This window comes from Anomaloglossus baeobatrachus, chromosome 1, assembly GCF_048569485.1.
Source record: "Anomaloglossus baeobatrachus isolate aAnoBae1 chromosome 1, aAnoBae1.hap1, whole genome shotgun sequence".
Lineage (NCBI taxonomy): Eukaryota > Metazoa > Chordata > Amphibia > Anura > Aromobatidae > Anomaloglossus > Anomaloglossus baeobatrachus.
In genome coordinates this window covers 126,770,417-126,784,741 of record NC_134353.1, presented here as the reverse complement: position 1 = coordinate 126,784,741, position 14,325 = coordinate 126,770,417, and the positions used below count along the sequence as shown (strand labels likewise).

General features: G+C 50.5%; 1 protein-coding gene across 1 annotated transcript in view; it reads left to right on the top strand.

The window, feature by feature from the left end:
• FRYL (FRY like transcription coactivator) overlaps positions 1–14,325 on the top strand; it is a 520,064-nt gene that overhangs the window by 127,247 nt on the left and 378,492 nt on the right. Inside the window, exon 3 of the mRNA XM_075347029.1 lies at positions 5,223–5,350. The gene's annotated coding sequence lies outside the window, so the exon portion shown is untranslated. The remainder of the gene's footprint in view (positions 1–5,222; positions 5,351–14,325) is intronic.

Genomic DNA, 14,325 nt, shown 5'->3' with positions numbered 1-14,325 from the left:
ATAACAATTAATTAATAATTGTATTCATTTATATAGCGCTATTAATTCCACAGCGCTTCACATACATTGGCATCACTGTCCCCATTGGGGCTCACAATCTAGAGTCCCTATCTGTATGTCTTTGGAGTGTGTGAGCAAACCGGACAACCCGGAGGAAACCCACACAAACACGGGGTGAACATACAAACTCCTTGCAGATGGTGTCCTTGGTGGGATTTGAACCCAGGACCCCAGCGCTGCAAGACTGCAGTGCTAAGCACTAAGCCACCGTGCATAATGACAGAGACCCTGATTCCACTTACTGAGCTGTTTGCTGTAATTTTGATAAAATCAATGTTTTCTCTGCTACAGATCTAGCAATTTATACAGAGTTCATGAATATGCTGGACTATCCGGCAGCACGCCAAGTAGTCCTCTAATGATAATCTCCCGCTGATTAATCAGTGATTTTTTTTTTTTTTCCCTTCTCTTCAAAACTACACTAAGCAGCCCAGTAAGTGACACTCAACGGAGTCAGGATCTCTGCCCCTACGTTATGCTGCTCTCAGATTAGGTGGAAAAAACCTGGTAGCAGATTCCCTTTTAATGCCACCATGGTTTGGGCAGTGTGAAGCTGATGAAAAATCGCCTTTTAGGCTCACTCTGAGGTGTCATCCTGCAGAAAATTTGCCGTCCTGTATCAGAAGATGAGTGTTCTGACCAGTAGAAACCTGATTTAAAAGGAATCTGTCACCAGGTTTTTTTCAACCTAATCTTAGACTGGCATAATGTAAGGGCAGAGATTCTGATTCCAGCGATGTCACTTACTGGGCTGCTTAGTGTAGTTTTGATAACCTCCTACAATTTAATCAGTGATTTTATCATTAGAGGACTACTTGGCATGCTGCCAGGTAGTCCTCCATATTAGCCCCCCCATATTTGCAGCATTCTGTATACACTGTATATGGATAAAAATCTCCTCCAAAAATGGCTTCTCTTGCTCCTGTGATGCCTCCACCTTATTGGGGGTCTTGCTGCATCCTGGTAGTGCATTAGTTTCTTGGCCTGGGCAGGTTATAACAGCTGCCCTCTATTTGCTGTAGGTAATTGCTGAATTTTTGGAGGAGATTTTTATCCCCTCTTTTCGTTGCTTTTTTATATTTATAGATCAGTGTAGGGACATAACATTTTATACAGGATGCAGCCAGGCCCCTTAATGTAGGCCTTGTATATTGGAGTCCCTGTATGGTGCACTTAGTACTGGGTAGCCCGCCTAGTCAAGTAGTATAGGTGTAACTAATAGGCTGCTAGTGCCCTATACAAGCCATCTGGGCAATTTTATCATAAAGCAATTGCCCCCTCCATTGATTGGAAGTGTGTGTGATTTGCTTCTTTTGCACCTGTGATGCCTCCACCTTATTGGGGTCTTGCTGAAGCCTGCTAGTGCATTAGTTCCTTGGCCTGGGCAGGGTATAACTGCTGCCCTCTAATTTCTGTAAGTAATACACTGTATATGGGAATATAACTATAATATCAGTGGTGTGGGCAGGGTTATTCCACATAGAGTCCTACATTCAAATAACTGCTAGATCTACAGCAGAGAAAAATTGATTTTATCAAAATGACGGCAAACAGCCCAGAAAGTGACACATCTCTGAAATCAGGGTCTCTGCCCCTACATTATGCTGCTCTTAGATGGGGCAGCAAAAACCTGGTGACAGATTCCCTTTTAGGCATGTCTACAATGAATTTCTATTTAAAGGGAACTGGTAAGTGATGCCGCTAAAATCACAGGCGTTACATCGAAAACCTAGTTTGACGATCGCCCGACCGGCTTTTTCCCGCCGCTGCAGGTGAGTGACTGGACTCTTCCTACATGCACATATGAGAGGGACTGGCTCATCGGACAGAGCAGTGTGGGGAGAAGCCGGCTCATTGGACGTAGCGTTGTGGGGAGAAGCCGGCTCATCGGATGCAGCGGTGTGGGGAGAAGGCGTCTCATCGGCTGTAGCGGTGTGGGGAGAAGGCGTCTCATCGGCTGTAGCGGTGTGGGGAGAAGGCGTCTCATCGGCTGTAGCGGTGTGGGGAGAAGACGGCTCATCGGCTGTAGCGGTGTGGGGAGAATGCGGCTCATTGGCTGTAGCGGTGTGGGGAGAAGCTAGCTCGTCGGATGTAGCGGTGTGGGGAGAAGCCGGCTCATCGGCTGTAGTGGTGTGGGGAAAATGCGGCTCATTGGCTGTAGCGGTGTGGGGAGAAGCTGGCTGGCTCGTTGGATGTAGCGGTGTGGGGAGAAGCCAGCTCATCAACTGTAGCGGTGTGGGGAGAATGCGACTCATTGGCTGTATCGGTGTGGGGAGAATGCGGCTCATTGGCTGTAGCGGTGTGGGGAGAATGCGGCTCATTGGCTGTAGCAGTGTGGGGAGAATGCGGCTCATCGACTGTAGCGGTGTGGGGAGAAGCTGGCTCGTCGGATGTAGCGGTGTGGGGAGAAGCCGGCTTGTCGGATGTAGCAGTGTGGGGATAAGCCGGCTCATCGAATGTAGCGGTGTGGGGAGAAGCCGGCTCATCGAATGTAGCGGTGTGGGGAGAAGCCGGCTCATCGAATGTAGCGGTGTGGGGAGAAACCGGCTCATTGGATGTAGCGGTGTGGGGAGAAGCTGGCTCGTCGGATGTAGCGGTGTGGGGAGAAGCCGGCTTGTCGGATGTAGCAGTGTGGGGAGAAGCCGGCTCGTCGGATGTAGCAGTGTGGGGAGAAGCCGGCTCGTCGGATGTAGCAGTGTGGGGAGAAGCCGGCTCGTCGGATGTAGCGGTGTGGGGAGAAGCCGGCTCATTGGCTGTAGCGGTGTGGGGAGAAGCCGGCTCATCGAATGTAGCGGTGTGGGGAGAAGCTGGCTCGTCGAATGTAGCGGTGTGGGGAGAAGCTGGCTCGTCGGATGTAGCAGTGTGGGGAGAAGCCGGCTCGTCGGATGTAGCGGTGTGGGGAGAAGCCGGCTCATTGGCTGTAGCGGTGTGGGGAGAAGCCGGCTCATCGAATGTAGCGGTGTGGGGAGAAGCCGGCTCATCGAATGTAGCGGTGTGGGGAGAAGCTGGCTCGTCGGATGTAGCGGTGTGGGGAGAAGCCGGCTCGTCGGATGTAGCGGTGTGGGGAGAAGCCGGCTCGTCGGATGTAGCGGTGTGGTGAGAAGCCAGCTCGTCGGATGTAGCGGTGTGGGGAGAAGCTGGCTCGTCGGATGTAGCAGTGTGGGGAGAAGCCGGCTCGTCGAATGTAGCGGTGTGGGGAGAAGCTGGCTCGTCGAATGTAGCGGTGTGGGGAGAAGCTGGCTCGTCGGATGTAGCAGTGTGGGGAGAAGCTGGCTCGTCGAATGTAGCGGTGTGGGGAGAAGCCGGCTCATCGAATGTAGCGGTGTGGGGAGAAGCCGGCTCATCGAATGTAGCGGTGTGGGGAGAAACCGGCTCGTTGGATGTAGCGGTGTGGGGAGAAGCTGGCTCGTCGGATGTAGCAGTGTGGGGAGAAGCCGGCTCGTCGAATGTAGCTGTGTGGGGAGAAGCTGGCTCGTCGGATGTAGCGGTGTGGGGAGAAGCCGGCTCGTCGGATGTAGCGGTGTGGGGAGAAGCTGGCTCGTCGGATGTAGCGGTGTGGGGAGAAGCTGGCTCGTCGGATGTAGCGGTGTGGGGAGAAGCTGGCTCGTCGGATGTAGCGGTGTGGGGAGAAGCCGGCTCGTCGGATGTAGCGGTGTGGGGAGAAGCCGGCTCGTCGGATGTAGCGGTGTGGGGAGAAGCTGGCTGGGGATTTGGACTAATCTCATCTTTGCCTACGGCCCCGGCCTCCTCTTCACACTGTATTCTCTCTATATACTTGGCTGCGGCCCATTCATGCTGCCTTTGGTGTGGTCCTGCCTGAATCGGCTGACTGGTTTCCTTTTAATATACTAATATATGAAGACTGTGTATTTGCAGTTGGCACAGTGCCTTCGCTCTCCGCAATGTACGGTGTGTCGTCCATAAATCACCTTGTCATGATATTAGTATGTCGCACGCTGTAATGATCGGACATTCTAATTGTTAGAGCCGTCGTCTCACCTTTCCTGACATCTCTGTTTTAGTAAATAACTTCATTACCCATAATATAATTATTGAGGAGGGTCTTTTCTTAGAACAATGCCCTTTCTTGTTTCTCTGTTCTTCTTCTTCCTGGAAGTTTATGGATAATTTGACAGCTGTCTGGACACATGATTCAACTTGTATCAATCAGGGCTGTTAAGGACACGCCTCTTTGACAAGTGAAATGGTAACACCCACTTGTCAGTGTATTCATTCATTTCTAGGATGCATTACATAGGATTGACAACACCACAAAATGACCTAAAGGGACTTTGTCACATGATTTTTTGCTTCCCCCCCCCCCCATCCGAGAGCAGCATAATGTAGAGACAGAGATCCTGATTCCAATGATGTCACTTACTGAGCGGTTTGCTGTCATTTTGAGGAAATCACTGTTTCTCTGCTGCAGATCTATCAGTTACACAGAGCTCATGAATATGCTGGACTACCTGGTAGAAGGACAAGTAGTCCTCTAATGATGATCTCCTGCTGATTAAACTACACTAAGCAGCCCAGTAAGTGACACATCGCTGGAATCAGCATCTCTGCCCCTACGTTTTTGCTGCTGTCAGACTGGGTAGCAAAAACTTGGTGACAGATTCTCTTTAATGGGCAGTGAAGGTGTTTTCTCATTGAACAGGGTGTTGGATTGTAGGTGTGAGCCGGGGACATTGCTTTGCACATACTTTGCTGCACTTATCTTGTACAGATCTTGGGTTACATCATGTCTCCTGTCCCAGACACACAGTGACACCTTCTGGAGTGCGGCCCATTGTAGCTGACACCACAGGTATCCCTGTACTACTGATGTGATCACCTGGGGCACTGTGCAGGGGTGTAGAAAGCCATTACATAGTCTGATTTTAGCTAAGCTTGTGTCCATCTGCATAATGCTGATGGATTCTGCTCTGCAGCCGGCAGAATGCCCCATTGGATGTGTGTAGGCTGTAATGAGACATCAGTACAAGAAAACCGCAGCAATTCTGCACAGTAATAGGCGCAGCGCACATGTAGATTAGAGACTGTCCGCTGTGTAGACCTCTATATATTGTCACACCATGCAGTGACATCGCCCTGCGCCTGACTCCCTCAATACGCTCCATGTCCCCCATAATTGATGTATGTGTTCCTCTCCTTTCCAGCGGCTGCAGCTCACTGGGCTCTGATGGTTCCTCGCCTGGCTGCCTACTCAGCTCAACTGCTCCGGCTTCCCGATATTAAGATAGATGCACTGAACGCCAGCACATCGCCGCCTCCTGACTGCAAGCAAGTAAGCAGACTGTTCATCACTGCCATCCAATATAGAGGCAAACCTTGTTCTTTATGTAAAAATGTCAGATTCCGGAACTTGTTTTCTGCCGTGTTCATCATCTGTTGTTGGTGAATGAAATCATTCTTAGTTATAAGCCCAGGATGGAAATTTGTAGTTGCTAAATAGATACCTTTTGTATCCAGTCTAGGTAATGCACCGCAAGCTAAAAGCCCCGATCATCTGCACATTGTATCAGGGCTGGGGGAAGGCACCCACTTGTGTTTGCCAAAATTGTGCTCTCCTCTTATTCCCAGAAGAGGATTAAGTTGTTGGATTTTTCACTTTTCTTTTCTAGAAGTAAATAAGAACTCACATTCACACAGTAAATGGCAAAATAAAAAATGGTTAGAAATTGAAACAAAAAGTGTATATGGCTTAGGCTGCTTTCACACCTCCGGTTTCTGCAATGCGGCACACTCCGGCACTTTGCAGGAAAATCGCAACCGGTTTTTTTTTTGCTGCCGGTTGCGATTTTCCTGCATAGACTTTAATTAGTGCCGCATTGTGCCGCATGGCCTTGCGTTCCATCCGGTTTTTGCCGCATGCGGCAGCCGGATGGAACGTTGCCTGGCACGTTTTTTTCGTGCCGATACGGCACATTTTTCAATGCATGCCTATGGCGGCCGGATGCGGCGCGATGCGGCAATAACCGCATCCGGCCGCCGCATGCGGTTTTTCCACTGCGCATGCCTCTGTAGCATGCCGCAAGCGGCAAAAACCGGACTGGCCGCAAAGGAAAAACTTATGCAAAGGATGCGGTGTTTTCACCGCATCCGTTGCATAGCTTGCACAGCCGGATTGAGCCGCAGAGCTCAAGCCGGATGTGTGAAAGCAGCCTTAGAGGGTTTTTCTGTTGTGCAAAAGGTGGTGTGCTAGCTGTAGAATGAGCCCTCGGAGTTTGATTAGTGATGTCTAAATTAGCGGACACGTCGGGGTCCCACCCTTGTGCGGACACGGCGGGCCCTCCCTCCCCATGCGGACACTGCGGGCCCTCCCTCCCCATGCGGACACTGCGGGCCCTCCCTCCCCATGCGGACACTGCGGGCCCTCCCTCCCCATGCGGACACGGCGGGCTCCCTCCCTCCCCATGCGGACACGGCGGGCTCCCTCCCTCCCCATGCGGACACGGCGGGCTCCCTCCCTCCCCATGCGGACACGGCGGGCTCCCTCCCTCCCCATGCGGACACGGCGGGCTCCCTCCCTCCCCATGCGGACACGGCGGGCTCCCTCCCTCCCCATGCGGACACGGCGGGCTCCCTCCCTCCCCATGCGGACACGGCGGGCTCCCTCCCTCCCCATGCGGACACGGCGGGCTCCCTCCCTCCCCATGCGGACACGGCGGGCTCCCTCCCTCCCCCATGCGGACACGGCGGGCTCCCTCCCCATAAAAAGGAATAAAAAAATTTCCCCAAAGCATTCTGAACAATTCACAGAAACAAAGGGCAACAGTGTTTACCTGCCCAGGCCACAGAATCTAATGCTTTAGAAGGATACCACTAAACCCCTTAATAAAGATGGACCCTTATGAAAGATGTAGGCAACAGGTGTAAAACACTGATGGAGCAACCACTCACACACTGCCACTCCATGGAGGGGGTGATCACTTAGTATTAAAATTGCACACAACTGGCTTGTATAGGGTGCCATTCACACATGTAGGTGCACTGTGTCTGGATTACAGCCTATTGATGACGCCCATACTGTCAGATTAGAGGGGCTGCCCCAGAGCTATGTAAGTGCACCGCACAGGAACGAAGACCCTAGTTTACAAGACCTACAGTAATGGGCCTGGCTGCATTCTGTATAAAAGAAATATAAATATATATGTGTGAGGTATTAGTTGGTATTTTGGCCACACTACAGATGCTCGCGACCCAATGTGAAGGGTCCTCAAGTCTTGAGTCCCTACACTAAATTTAAAAGCTAAACCACAAAAAGAGGAATAAAAATTCTCCCCGAAAAATTCACAGAAACATGCAGACCCGGTGGGGCCCTCCCCATGGGGACCCGGCACCTCTTCTATAGATGTAGCAGGGCTTAGCCCTGTTTTGTTGAGTAGAGCTGGTCAGCAGTATCCGATACATCATCACCTACATACGAGCTACAGTCCATGCCAGCCGGTGAAGGGGTCTCCATTCTTCTTGCCATGCTCCATGTCGGATGTCGCATCTTCATGATTCAGACAAGAATTGACCTCTTCTGGGGCTAGGGCATCAAATTTTTTTATTTTTTTTTGCCCTAGAAAATAAAAATCCCCCTTTTTTAAGCCTCATTTATATAGATAAGGCTTGGCCTTTAGGGGATACTCAAAAACCTCTACAGACACTCTTGATTTTATCTGTAAGTGTCTGGAAACGCTGAAATCTGGGTAATAACCATGGCATACTTCAGAAGTTTCATGCAACGATTAGGCTGGGGTTGCACAATGGGTCGTGAGAAAGTAATTCTCTGACGAGTCACGCGACCAGGAACATTAGTGTGACATTTCTGTGTAACGGCCTAATCGCAGACTGGTCACACGTGACTTGCAGCCTGTGACCAAATATCCAACAGGGTATACTTTTTCGTGACTCTGGCAGTTGGGGTTGCAACGAGACACCATTGTCAGTCATTACATTGGCTCTTCACGTTGCATGACCAAAGTCATTTTCTAGCTCTAGCCCTAATGTCAGCTCAGTAATGTCTCTGCTCACCCGTCCTACCCGGCATGTCCGATATCAGACGGCAGATCCTTTTTTTGTCTCTGGGAATAAGGACAGAGGAGGCTGGTAGAGGTTCTTTCATAGAGAACACAGGAATGGCTGGCCAAGTATTGGGGAGCGCTGGCGGTTGTCTGAACGATCATTCTGCCACATATCTATTGTTTATGGGGGTCTATAATCATTTAAACTCTTATGGAGGCTGCCTCTCATAGACTTACATTGAGAAAGTGACTTTCGGTCCATGTAGGAGATGCTAGACCGAACTGGGTCAGAAGAGGACTGGTTCTGCGCTGGGAACGGGAAACGGCAGCGATAAATATTGTGACACATGGGCTGCGCACAGAATACCCACAGCTAAGGGAGCGCTATAAGAAATAACTATTGGACACGGCCAGCAGACGGTTCAGCTGCACATCTCGCTGTACGGTAAAACAGCTTGTTCTGTCTGAATTGCCGTCTGCCGCACAGATTATGGTGTCCCAGCTTCCAGCCTGTTTGTGGGAGGCAGTTGGTGATTGCAATTAATAACATCAACTTTATCCATTGTTCACATCCTCTTCTGTTTTGGCTTTAAAAATGTAAATTCAGATCTGCCCGGAATTGCTTGCTAATACTGCGCTAATTACGATCGGACAAAGGGGAAGACTTTGCTTTGATTGTTCGGAGACGTCCTCCTTAGTGAGGATTTAGATACAGCCTTTCATCAGTGAGAATACAGTTAATGACTTGACGGGATAAGTGGAAGCTTCTGATGACACCAGGCTTCACGTACGTTTCATTAGTTGCAGGAATGGAAAAGGAAAAATTGCCATATTGTCTGGTCCTTATCACCCCCCACCCAATGTGATACTTCTACTGAACCCTAATAATTAGCACGTCTGATGTCGACGTAGTCTGTTTCTCCCTCATCTGCTGAATACGTAATGAGGGATGTGTTTAGTCTGCATTTAAAGTCTATTGGATACAGGTGATCCCGGGCTCTAAACAAACTCCCACGTGTGTGGACCCCCTAGGTGTGATCTCTGGGGTCTATTGCTTGTGTTCTTTGCTGATTTATTCTTTATAGCGATTAGTACTTCATTTTCGATTTACGGTTACAGATCACCTGCATTCATGTAAAGTGGGGTGTCTGGTGTTCAACTTAGAGGGAACCAATCACCAGGATTTTCCTATATAACCTTAAAGCCAGTGCTATACTGGCACTATCAGGCTGATTCTATACATACCTGTAGTGGGCAGCTCGGATGTTTAGGTTTTGAAATCCAAGAAAGTAAAGTTTTATAAAATTAGCTGCTTTTTGAGTGACAGCAGCTGAGGATCAGATAATATCTGGGGGGTAGTCATAGTTATCCCCTCCCCCTCTGTTAGAATTCGCATAAGTATGATACAATCGATTTAATGCTTGACCTGCAGGACCTGTGGCGAGGTCATTCCCATGTGACCAAAAGGGACGGGGCCCTAAATCAAACATTAAATCAATTGTATCATACTTATGCTAATTCCAACAGAGGGAGGGGATAACTCTGAATCCCCCCCCCCCAGATATTATCTGATCCTCAGCTTATGTCACACAACAATCTGATAATTTTATAAACTTTACTTTCTTGGATTTCAAAACCTATACACCCGAGCTGACCACTACAGGTATGTATAGAATCAGCATGATAGTGCCAGTATAGCACTGGCTTTAGGTTATATACGAAAATCCTGGTGATTGGTTCACTTTAGGGAAAAAAATTGTATGATGCCACCTCTCTGATGGCCTCTGCTGGTCTTTTATTTATTTATTTATCTATCTATTTATCTATTTATTTATTTATTTATTTTATTTATTTATTTATTTTCCCCTGCAGTAATGACCTCACCTACATCCACATGACCACTGCAGGCAATCACTGGCCTTACTGGTGATGATAGCAGAAGTCTGCTCAGGACAGTGATTGACTGCAGCCATCATGTGGCCATAGGTAGTGTCAGGAAAAAACCCTCCAAATCATAGTAGATTGAGTATCAGAACTGGAGTGGCGGGGGATTTAGCACATCAATATTTTATTTTTGCTGAATATTGCCTCTTCACAGAGGAAGAGAAGAAAGGGACTAATCGGAAACACTCTGGTGTTGAAAATGTGAACATGCACATAAAAATAAAGGTATCATAAGTCGTGTAGGTAAACAAAATGTGTGGTTTGTGAGTATGTATAAGGCTAAGTATATGAGACAGAGCCTCGGCAAAAGGCAAGATGGCAAAAGACAAAGCAATGAAAGCGAGGTATGTTCAAATGTATATACAAATGTCACTCACGAGTAATTAAAAGCAGAGTAGGTTGGTGAATGTACAACTAAGCAATAGAAAGATGCATGTCAATGACAACAATTGTTACATATATTAAAAAAAAAAGTAGGGGGACCGCTTCAATATGCCCCAATGTATTGGATATGAAGCTCTTAGGGTACTTTGCACACTACGACATCGCAGGCCGATGCTAGCAATGCCGAGCGCGATAGTCCCTGCCCCCGTCGCACATGCGATATCTTGTGATAGCTGCCGTAGCGAACATTATCGCTACGGCAGCTTCACACGCACTCACCTGTCCTGCGACGTCGCTCTGGCCGACGACCCGCCTCCTTCCTAAGGGGGGCGGGTCGTGCGGTGTCACAGCGACGTCACACAGCAGGCGGCCAATAGAAGCGGAGGGGCGGAGATGAGCGGGACGTAAACATCCCGCCCACCTCCTTCTTTCCGCATTGCAGGTGGGACGCAGGTTGGAGATGTTCCTCGCTCCTGCGGCTTTATACACAGCGATGTGTGCTGCCGCAGGAACAAGGAACAACATCGTACCTGTCGCTGCAGCGACATTATGGAAATCACTGACGCTACACCGATCATACAATTTTGACACTTTTGCGCTTGTTAATTGTAGTAAAAAGGATTCACATACTCCGATCGACGACGCCGGATGTGGGTCACTTTCGATTTGACCCCACTGACATCGCAGCTGCGATGTCGTAGTGTGCGAAGCACCCCTAAGAATGCCTAATAGGTGTATGAGATCAGAAAAATACACCTGGGGAATATAGAGTAGAAGGATAGAAAAGGTATAAGAGACAAGTGGAGGTTCCCTCAATAAGATGCAAATGTAAGTCACAATGTCAGTTGTTGTAGAGCAGGGGTGGGGAACCTTTTTAATGCCGAGGGCCATTTGGAATTTTCTACCAACCTTCGGGGGCCGCACAAAACTATCAACTTAAAATTACCCTGCTATACTTAGTCAAACAATTAACTCATCATGGCGGCTGAAGCTTCTTGTTTTTGGTGCGGCTATATTATTCAATATTGATCTTATTGCTTCTCACAACTGTTTTTCCACGTTTGTGTCAGCTGGGACTGCTGTAAATACATCACAGGAGATGCTGAGGGCATATACATCACAGGAGATGCTGAGGGGCATATACATCACAGGAGATGCTGAGGGCATATACATCACAGGAGATGCTGAGGGCATATACATCACAGGAGATGCTGAGGGCATATACATCACAGGAGATGCTGAGGGCATATACATCACAGGAGATGCTGAGGGCATATACATCACAGGAGATGCTGAGGGCATATACATCACAGGAGATGCTGAGGGCATATACATCACAGGAGATGCTGAGGGCATATACATCACAGGAGATGCTGAGGGCATATACATCACAGGAGATGCTGAGGGCATATACATCACAGGAGATGCTGAGGGCATATACATCACTGGGGAGGGCTGGAAGGAATATACATTGCTGGGAGGACTAGACATCACTGGGGAGGGCTGGGAGGACTAGACATCACTGGGGAGGGCTAGGAGGACTAGACATCACTGGGGAGGGCTGGGAGGACTAGACATCACTGTGGAGGGCTGGGAGGACTAGACATCACTGTGGAGGGCTGGGAGGACTAGACATCACTGGGGAGGGCTGGGAGGACTAGACATCACTGGGGAGGGCTAGGAGGACTAGACATCACTGGGGAGGGCTGGGAGGACTAGACATCACTGTGGAGGGCTGGGAGGACTAGACATCACTGTGGAGGGCTGGGAGGACTAGACATCACTGTGGAGGGCTGGGAGGACTAGACATCACTGGGGAGGGCTGGGAGGACTAGACATCACTGGGGAGGGCTGGGAGGACTAGACATCACTGTGGAGGACTGGGAGGACTAGACATCACTGGGGAGGGCTGGGAGGACTAGACATCACTGGGGAGGGCTGGGAGGACTAGACATCACTGGGGAGGGCTGGGAGGACTAGACATCACTGGGGAGGGCTGGGAGGACTAGACATCACTGGGGAGGGCTGGGAGGACTAGACATCACTGGGGAGGGCTGCGAGGACTAGACATCACTGTGGAGGGCTGCGAGGACTAGACATCACTGGGGAGGGCTGGGAGGACTAGACATCACTGGGGAGGGCTGCGAGGACTAGACATCACTGGGGAGGGCTGCGAGGACTAGACATCACTGGGGAGGGCTGGGAGGACTAGACATCACTGGGGAGGGCTGGGAGGACTAGACATCACTGGGGAGGGCTGCGAGGACTAGACATCACTGGGGAGGGCTGGGAGGACTAGACATCACTGTGGAGGGCTGGGAGGACTAGACATCACTGTGGAGGGCTGGGAGGACTAGACATCACTGTGGAGGACTGGGAGGACTAGACATCACTGGGGAGGACTGGGAGGACTAGACATCACTGGGGAGGGCTGGGAGGACTAGACATCACTGGGGAGGGCTGGGAGGACTAGACATCACTGGGGAGGGCTGGGAGGACTAGACATCACTGGGGAGGGCTGGGAGGACTAGACATCACTGGGGAGGGCTGGGAGGACTAGACATCACTGTGGAGGGCTGGGAGGACTAGACATCACTGTGGAGGGCTGGGAGGACTAGACATCACTGTGGAGGGCTGGGAGGACTAGACATCACTGGGGAGGGCTGGGAGGACTAGACATCACTGGGGAGGGCTGGGAGGACTAGACATCACTGGGGAGGGCTGGGAGGACTAGACATCACTGGGGAGGGCTGCGAGGACTAGACATCACTGGGGAGGGCTGCGAGGACTAGACATCACTGGGGAGGGCTGCGAGGACTAGACATCACTGGGGAGGGCTGGGAGGACTAGACATCACTGGGGAGGATTATATATCACTGGGGAGGATTATATATCACTGGGGAGGATTATATATCACTGGGGAGGATTATATATCACTGGGGAGGATTATATATCACTGGGGAGGATTATATATCACTGGGGAGGATTATATATCACTTGGGAGGGCTGGGAGAAATATAAGGACATTGCTAGGGGTTCTGACATACCAGGGGGGCACAGGCAGCAGTGTGGAGGCCGCAGGGGCATAGGCAGCAGTGTGGAGGCGACAGGGGCACAGGCTGCCGTGGGGAGGCCACAGGGGGACAGGCTGCCGTGGGGGAGGCCACAGGGGGACAGGCTGCCGTGGGGAGGCCACAGGGGGACAGGCTGCCGTGGGGGAGAGTGAGGAGCACAGGCTGCCGTGGGGGAGAGTGAGGAGCACAGGCTGCCGTGGGGGAGAGTGAGGAGGATGAGACGCTGCACGGAGCACAGGCTGCAGTGGGAATGCACAAGGAGGACAGGACGCTGCACGGAGCACAGGCTGCAGTGGGGATGTGCAGGGGCACACACAGGCATGGGAGCACAAACACACCTGTCGGACGCTGAGGTAGTAGCTTCTCTTCTGTGGAAAAAGAGCGAGTTGAGCGCTTACTCCACCCACAAAGTACGTCCTCACGCTAGCATGAGGACGTAAGCCATACAGGGTTTAAAGGGCCAGCAGCAAGCAAGACGCTGCTGCCTCCCGAGCTCTGTGGACTGTGGAATGTGCCCGGGGGCCGCAGAAAAGGTCATGGCGGGCCGCATACGGCCCGCGGGCCGGAGGTTCCCCACCCCTGTTGTAGAGGAAGAGGACTTGAGCTCTAGCGCCACCTATTGGAAGTAGCAATCGTAAACGTCAGTATCCACCCTTTAACGAGCCTTGTCATATGACTTGGGATAACCGCTAACTTAGACCCTCTATTTGCAGACACCTGTTTCTGGGTGTTGCCCCTCTGCAGTGCAAAGGAAGAGATCCACGTTTTTTATTTATTTTTTTGCATAATTTTTACTGTTTCTGACCACATTTTTCCATCTACCTGACTGATCACTTAATCCTATTAGA